The 9,335-nt window shown below is 37.3% G+C and overlaps 1 long non-coding RNA gene across 1 annotated transcript; it reads left to right on the top strand.

Annotated features, from left to right (window-relative positions):
- The first annotated feature begins 5,184 nt into the window (after positions 1-5,184).
- LOC134333234 (uncharacterized) lies at positions 5,185-6,195 on the top strand. The gene is made up of 3 exons (XR_010015361.1): positions 5,185-5,243; positions 5,963-6,065; positions 6,142-6,195. It is a non-coding gene; the product is annotated as an uncharacterized LOC134333234 (long non-coding RNA).
- Positions 6,196-9,335: the final 3,140 nt, after the last annotated feature.

Raw genomic sequence — 9,335 nt, 5'->3', positions numbered from 1 at the left:
TGTATCATACAACATACACTATATATCATGCATAGTATATATCCTACATCATGCACACTATACATCATACCCTCTATACCCGCCCCCTCTCTGTGTGATGTGCAGTGTATTTAGTGTGAGTGTGATGTATAGTGTGTGTGAGAGTGTGTGTGTGTGTGTGATGTATAGAGTATTTAGTGTGTGTGATGTATAGAGTATTTAGTGTGTGTGATGTATAGAGTATTTAGTGTGTGTGATGTATAGAGTATTTAGTGTGTGATGTAGAGTATTTAGTGAGTGTGATGTATAGAGTATTTAGTGTGTGTGATGTATAGAGTATTTAGTGTGTGTGATGTATAGAGTATTTAGTGTGTGTGATGTATAGAGTATTTAGTGAGTGTGTGTGTACCGTTGCAGCCGCCGCTGGGAGAAACATTTGCATGTGCAGATTGGCACTAAGATACGGGGAATCCACACAAAGCACTGAGTGTGTGTGTGTGTGTGAGTGTGTCTGTGTGTGTGTGTGTGTCTGTGAGTGTGTGTGTGTGTTTGTGTGTGTGTGTGTGTGTGAGTGTGAGTGTGTGTGTGTGAGTGTGTGTGTGTGTGACTGTGAGTGTGTGTGTGTGTGTGTGAGTGTGTGTGTGAGAGTGTGTGTGTGTGTGAGTGTGAGTGTGTGTGTGTGTGTGTGAGTGTGTGTGTGTGTGTGAGTGTGTGTGTGAGAGTGTGTGTGTGTGTGAGTGCTGATATAAAGGGTAGCAGGTGTAACTGTACAGGTGATTCTGTGTGCTGGACTTTACCTGAACACTTCTGCTCTCATCTCACCAGCTCACTACCGACCGCCAAACTGCCCAGGTAACATTACAATATTATAAAGATTATAAATAATATAAATAAGATAAGTAATATAAATATAACAATTATAAAGACTATAAATATAAATATTATAAAGATTATAAAAATTTTAAATAGAATAGAATCTTTGTTGTCACTACACACAAGAACAATTAAATTTTGTATCTCTCCAATAGAGGTAGTAAATATTTAAATATAAATACTATAAAGATTTTTAAGTTTATAAATATTATAAATATTATTAACATTATTAAGATTATAAATATAAATATTATGAAGATTTTAAATATGATAAATAATATAAATATAAATATTATAATGATTGTAAAGACTATAAATATTATTCACATTATAAAGATTATACATATTAACATTTATACATTAACATTTATTTATAAAATATTATAAATATAAATATTATGAAAATTATAGATCATTATCAGTGAGGTATTTTTATAACTAGGATTAAATTGTGAAATATATAATTTATTTTATGTTATTACATTTGATTATTAATAATTAATATTTACTATATTTAAGCTCTACACTGGTAGAATTTGTCAGATTTAATAACATTATTAACATTTATTAAAAAATTTTTATTATTTTATTACACGTTATAACAGGGACTATATTATATATTATTATTATTATTATTATTTATATAATTATATATTTGATGTGTATTTGGATTTCCTGTGTTTATTAGTGTTAATTGAATCAGTGGAAGCAGGTGAATTATATTTATATTTATTTATTTTATAATTTATATTAAGTTCATGTACATTTTTAACTTTGATGTGTTTAACTACACAAAATATATTAAGATTTATTCTGTTATATTGTTATTTTAATATCTGTAATATTAATACTTAACTTTAAAATCATAATAATAATATAATACATTTAAACTGATTACTGAAGTCATTAGATTTATAATAAATATAAATTATAATTAACATTAAAGTTTAGATTTATTTATTATTATTACAACAAATATGAAATAAGTGTATTTATTTATTTTATTTAATGATGTAAAAATGTTTTTATTAACCTGATAAATCTGAATATTTATTTAAATTAAACTGATTTAATTTTAATCACTTTTAATATGAATAAAAATTTAATTCCTTTTATTGTGTTTCTTGTTTTTAAACAATCGTTTATTATCGAGTTTCCTCTACGTGGCCAAAAGTATGTGAACGCCTCATAATTATTACGCATAATTTATCCACACACAGAAATAAAACACATATCATGCTCTATCAACCTAGCTGGCAACAGTTTAGGGAAGGCTCTATCCTGTTCCAGCATGTTCCCCTGTGTAGAGGAACCCTAGCATTCTGAACTCGTCTCCACTGGAACACTGACTGGAACATTGATACTCATAAATGCTCTTGAGACTAAACATGCAGAAATCCCCACAGTTACACTGGTAAAGCCACAATGAATGCCCTTGATTTAGGAATGGAAAGGCTAACAGGGTGGTGCTCAGGTGTCCACATATTTTTGCTCGTACAGTGTACAGATTTATGCGTCTCTTCCTTCTCTCTGACTGAACGATTCGAGCTGCAAGATGTTGGATGTAACTCACGGCCTCCTACATCCAGTGACTTCTCTGTGACCATAAAACTGCACTCATTAAAGCAGCACATGGAACAGTGGTGTACTGCCAAGGGTGTTTTTATTTCTTTCCACCTGAGAGGTGACTGATTGCAGCTGAGCTTTAAGGTTCAGTTTTTGGAGCTTCTAAGCTCATGGTGATGTAAAGCTTGCTTGACTGTGGACGGAGTCGCTCGTGCTGAAGCAGCTTCTACAAACCGTTCAGTCAGAGAAAAAGAACCGCTGCAGAAATTCATGTTTATTATAAAGGGTGTCTAATCTGTGTGTGTGTGTGTGTGTGTGTGTGTGTTACACAGGATGCTGGCCACTCTTGAACCGGTAAGTTTGATCTTCATTAATTAGAACTGTGTGGGTATACAATGACTGACTGTAGTCCATCTGTTGCTCTACAGTACACAAGTAGGAAGCCACTGACAGGATGAGGTAGCAACGACACCAACATGGTAATGATGGTACTGTGTGTGTGTGAGTACAGCAGGTGCAGCAGTGTTGTTGGGATTTGGCCACTTTATTAGGAACACACACCCTGTTAGTGCTGGTTGTAGGTGGACAATTTGTCTTCATCCAGTCTTTTATAAGTGGACGTTTTCTGATCACATCACACTGCTGGCTTTATATTTTCGGTTGAAGCTTCATTCTCCTCCCAACAACACTGCTGCACCTGCTCTCTCTCTCTCTCTCTCACACACACACACACACACACACACACACACACACACACAAATACTTTTCACAAATTTGAGGTTCTTGACCAGTTTACTGTCACCTGGGCCAAAAATATACAGACAGCAGCTTTATGTTCTGGAGTAGAAAGTTCTAGATGTTACAGTGATTTCTTTGTGGGTTTTTTTGTTGTTTTTTTATGTTTTCGTGTTTTTCTTTTGTTTTGTTTTGGTGATTTTTTTGAGGGTTTTTTTTATTGTTTTTTTGTTGGTGTTTTTTGTTTTTGGTGTGTTTGATGTTACTGAGAGATTTCTGTACCATCATCCATGTTGTTGTCCGTATATTTTTGACCCAGCAGGTTTAGATTGGTTCTCAGAATCAGTTAACATTGGTTAAGTTTAGCTGTTAATGACGGTTGGTTAGAATCACTGGTTTCCAGTGAGGTGTCTGATAACCCAAACTGAGAAACCCAGAAACCGAAACAGCACATGAACTGGTCTGAATGGTTCCGTTATAAATCTGCTGCTCCACACAGAAGCAGCGACCGGTTCAGATCGGTTCAGAGCTGATTATTTTGCTGCAGTATTTTGGTCGGGATGAAGAACCTGGACGTGAACGAGCTGAAGCCTTGAGCTCCAGCAGAACAGACGTGGTTTTACATGCAGGAGAAAATGGAACCCGATTAAACCGGCGTTTATTATCATTTATACAAACGAGGTTAATTAATGATGAGGAGAACCAATCAGCTCCCGGCTTTATAACGAGGAGAACTCGAATGTGAAATACACCCTCATAATGCTGAGTTTAGATCTTTCACCCTGAGTAACAGCTGAACAACATGAGTTATACACATCATAGGCTTTGTGGCAACGGTTTGGGGAAGGCCCTTTAGCACTTCAACACTTGTTTCAGTGTAATTTCATGTTTTGTTTATTAATGTTAGGGGTGGAGGCTTAAATACTTGCCCCCCCCCAGCAGTGTGTAACTGAAAGCTGAGTGTAACCCGGGCGTGTAAACGCTGAACAATGATGCTACACACAGCACATTTACATGATGAACACGCCAGGGGGGGGCGGCGTGGGGGGGGGGGGGTGTTAGGGGTTAAGAGTCGTGCTCTAGTTAAACATTCCCAAAATATTTGGTCTGAAATGCAAATAAACATCGTTCTGAAGCTCCAGATGCAAATGTGGAGAGGTTTCACTTTTACCACACGCACACGGCCAGAGAGAAATACATGTTAACGTGACGCTTCATCCTGCAGATCCACTACCAGCAGGACCCGCCGGCTCAGGATGGTTCTGATGGAGGGATGGACCTGGACGTGATCGAGGAATATCTGAAGGAACAGACCAGACACAACGTCCAGAACCGAACCCAGGTGGAGGAACTGCTCATCACAGGTTAGTCACCAAGAACTCCAGAGAACTCAAGAGAACTCCAGCTACAAAACAAACCTTTAGTCCCTCAGTTACCAGTTTCTTTGTCCCAGCTGCCAAGAAGCACCTCACAGCCTGATGCTGCCACCACCATGTTTCATAGCAGAGATGTTTTAGTCAGGGCCCATTTTTATCAGACGTGATGCTCGCCGTTCTACCCAAACATTTCACTAGAAGATCTTTTTTCAAGCAGGCGCCACTCTGCCATCCAGGCCTGATTCTCAGAGGCAGCAGAGATGGTTGTCCATCCATCAAGTTCTTCCACCTCTGCACAGGAGCTGTTAGAGTGACCGCTGGGTTCTTTCTTACCTCAAGAACCTTCTTTTCCAAATGTCCAATTAGGCCGGATGAGGAACTCTGGGAAGGTTCTAGGTTCTAGTTCTGAGGTCACTGTGATGTTGGGACCCTCAAAGCCTCAGATATTATTTTGTATTTATTCACTGACTGATGCATCACCAGATAATTATCTCTGCAGGTTAAAAGGTCTGAATGTGTTTAAACCCAGTGTGTGTGGTACAGATGTGGCTCCAGCATTCACCAACATCTGTATTGTGTGCAGACAACAGCTGGTCGGGTCGGTACCTGTACGAGTGGCAGTACGGAGGGACGGGGGCGGCGGGTCGTGGATGCTGTGAACAGCAGAACCAGCACCAGCAGACGTGGCTTCAGCTGTCCGGGTATAACGAGGAGGTAACGTGACCACAGCCGCACAGGTTTTATTAGTTTGTCTACGAAATTTGGCATAACTGAAACACTCAGGGTCTCAGTCCTGCGCTGGTAGAGTGAAACAGCATTTACATTTCGGCATTTAGCAGCTTTTATCCAGAGCGACTTGTACGTGTACAGTCTGTGCAATTGAGGGTTAAGGGCCTTGCTCAAGGGCCCAACAGAGGCAACGGCAGTGGTGGGGCTTGAACCGGCAACCTTCTGATTACTGGAACAGTACATTAACCACTAGGTGACAGCTGCCCTGTGTGTGTATATAAATAATGTGTGCCCGGTGCCCAGTGACGGTGGATGAGAGGGCCTGGCTCGCAGTCAGTGTTCCAATTCATACCAAAGGTGCACTGGTCAGGGTTCTGTACAGGCCACCAAACCAAACCATGTGCTCACCACAAAGCTGGAACAGGAAAGGGCCTTCCCTAAACTGTTAATGAAGTTTGAATATGAAGGACAAAAGTATTGGGACACCCCTTCTAATGACTAAATCCATGTGTTTCAGCCACAACAGGTGTAAAAAATGATATAAAGGAAATCACACGTTTCTAACTGTGCAGCAACAGTTTAGGGAAGGACCTCTCCTGTTCCAGCATGGAAAAAAGCTCGTTTAAAAACTTTTGACCATATAGTGTGTATAAATTACTGATCTCAATAATTAAAAAGTGTGTGTGTGTGTGTGTGTGTATCAGAATCCACAGTGCAGGTTTGATCCTCCGACCTGCAGCGACACAGACTCACACTACTCAAGCTCCAGTTCTCCATCTCCACCCGCACACACACCTGCTCTCTCAGGTGAGTACATCACACACACACACACACACACACACACACACACACTCTGGATGATCTGGGTTCTGATTGGCTGCAGGTAAGAGGAAGGAGCGCCTCTTTCAGTTCCTGTACGAGATGCTGCAGACGCCGCACATGCGCAGCTGTATCTGGTGGGTCCAGTCGGCCAGCGGGACGTTCCAGTTCTCCTCCCAGAACAAAGAGAAACTGGCCGAGATCTGGGGCAAGAGGAAGGGCAACCGAAAAACCATGACCTACCAGAAGATGGCTCGAGCCCTCCGCAACTACTCACGCACCGGAGAGATCTGCAAAGTCAAACGCAAACTCACCTACCAGTTCACCCAGGAGACGCTGAGGGGTCTGCAGAGCAAATTCAGCCCCAAGTAACGTGTGAGCTGGAAGTCTGATTCCAAAAGAGTCGGGACAGAGGGTGACATGCAAACAAGAACAGCAGGCGTGAAGCGTCTCGATTAACCTGATCAACTGACTTCACTTTGTACATATGTGCTGTAATATTCCTAATTACACACCAGCAATTCCAGGGGGCGCTAAGACTGAACATCATCTGTTCTGAGACATTCCACAGATAAAGCATCTACAGTCCAAAACATTATTATAAGGTTCAAGGAATCCAGAAGAATAAAACCACGTGGGTTTGGGAATCCTTCAGAAAACCCTGGTCAATAAACACAGCTCATCACTGCATCTACAAACACATTAATAATAATAATATTAAATATTAAAATAAAATAATGATAATTGTAGTAGCAACAATATTAAAATAATACTAATAATATAAAATACAACTAATAATAATAATAATAATAATAATAAATCCCTCTGGATGAGGAGAGTGTGTATAAATACTGAGTATTTGTTTTCATTTTTATTGGTTCTTTCTGTTGATTGTAAAAAGCGATTTGATGAGAATTAATCAGAAATCTCATTTTTTTGGATCATTATTTTATTGTGATTTAAAGGAAATTTGTTTGCTGTGTGTAAATCTGAGGATTGTTTTTATTAAAGCTACGTTATAAGTAGTATTTTTTCTGTTCTTTATTTCGTCATGTTTTATTTTTCCTTTAATCTGAAGTGTGAGTTTCTGTATCTGAATGTTCACATGACGTGATGAAATAAAATAATGATAAAGCACAGGGTCGTTATGGTTTGTTGTTTAAACATTTGTGCATTGTGTTTCGATGAGAATTTTACACACTGTAGCTGAGAGCGAACTTACTAAAGCTGTAACTCATCAGCCAAACTGAGCATCAACCTCCTAATAATCAGATTCAGCTTCAGTTAGAGATAAAACTAGCAGTAAGATCATCTGGAGAAGATTTTACACTTTAACACCAACAACAGGAGCTCATCACATCACCTGGCATGTAAAGAATCGTTCCAGTAAACAGAACCAATCAAAACCAGTAAACAGAACCAGACAAACTAAACCAGTAAACAGAACCACTTAAAGCAACATTAACCTGATTTGTGATTATAATGATACAGCTTTATTGATCATATATACTTCTGTACAGTACAATGAGATTCTTTTATTGGAAGCTGGGGTCAGAGTGCAGGATCAGTCATAGTAGGGAGGGTTAAGGGCCCTGCTCAGGGGTCCAACAGTGGCTGCATGACAATCACACACACACACACACACACACACACACACACACACACGGTTTATGCAAATCAGTTGAGTTATTAGTGTAACAGGAATGCAAATCATTTATTAATTCTCCTCAGAAGAGTCGTAGATTAGGATTGAGTTTCTGTATAAAATAACCACTAAACGGTGGCGAGTTGTCATTTACATTTTCAGCATTTAGTGGACGCTCGTATCCAGAGTGACTTACAGAAGAGCACTTTCAGTTTCTCTGTAAAGATAGAGAAGAATAATTCTGTAATAAACCATCAGGTGAAGCTGATTTTGAGAAACAGTCAGTCAGATTGAATCTTTAATTCTGTTCAGTTTCTCTCACTGTAATGAACCTGAGCAGCACCTGAATCACCTCCTACATCTGTTTAGTCATTTTTATCTCACACATGAAGTTTGATCTGGTTTTATTTGGTTTTCTCTTTAACCTCACACAGCACACAGACTCACTCACTGAGACTCAGGCTAATATAACATGCTAATACAGAGTTCAGGTGTAGCTAATACACGTTAATGAGCGCGGTGTATTCTGGGAAATGTAGTTCTTTTAAACTACGGCGATTTGTTCCCCACGGAACCGGCACAGTGTGTTTAAGATTAAAAGTGCAGCGTGACGTGACGTGGGTAAAATTAATCCCGAAGTGACATCAGGTTCTATTTCATATTTTATTTCATTCAAGTCTAAAGAACAACATGCTAATACATTCTCTCCCACTCAGACTCACCCAATCAATCCACAACCGCTAACTGTGAACAGACAAAAGCAATCGATCCTGTTTAATCAAATCCTGCAATGATTATTACCTGAAAAGATATTATTATTATCATTATTATTATTATCCTTATATCCTTATTATTAATTTCTTTAATTTCCTTCGGGATCAATAAAGTATCTATCTTTCTATCTTATTATTATTATTATCCTTGTTATCATTTTTATCCTTATTAATACTTATTATTATTATTACTATTATTATCATTATTATTATTATCATTATCCTTATTATTATTATCATCCTTATTATTATTATTATTACTACTATTATTATTATTATCCTTATTATTATTACTATTATTATATTATCATTATTATCCTTATTATTATTAGTATTATCCTTATTATTATTAATAATATTAATATTATTATCCTTATTATTATTATTATTATCATTATGATTATTATTATTATTATTACTATTATTATTATTATCATTATTATCCTTATTATTAGTAGTATTATCCTTATTATTATTATTACTATTAATATTATTATTATCCTTATTATTATTATCCTTATATCCTTATTATTAATTTCTTTAATTTCCTTCGGGATCAGTAAAGTATCTATCTATCTATTTTTATTATTATTATTATCATTATTATATTTTTGTATTATTGTTGTAATCATATAATCAGTCAGTAAAAGAATATAAAACAATATCTGAGGCTTTGTGTTTGCCCCTGGTCCCACTTTTTTGGAATGTGTTGCAGGGTTTAAAATAGGAATGAGTGTATTTGTATTTACAAAAATAAATAAAATAAGGTTAAAAAATAAAACAGAATATGTCTTCTGTAATTGACAGTTTGCAAATCACTCCTTTCTAATGTTATTTGTA

The sequence above is a fragment of the Trichomycterus rosablanca genome, chromosome 19, assembly GCF_030014385.1.
Source record: "Trichomycterus rosablanca isolate fTriRos1 chromosome 19, fTriRos1.hap1, whole genome shotgun sequence".
NCBI lineage: Eukaryota > Metazoa > Chordata > Actinopteri > Siluriformes > Trichomycteridae > Trichomycterus > Trichomycterus rosablanca.
The sequence above is the reverse complement of the archived record's forward strand: the minus strand, read 5'-3'. Positions and strand labels throughout refer to the sequence as shown.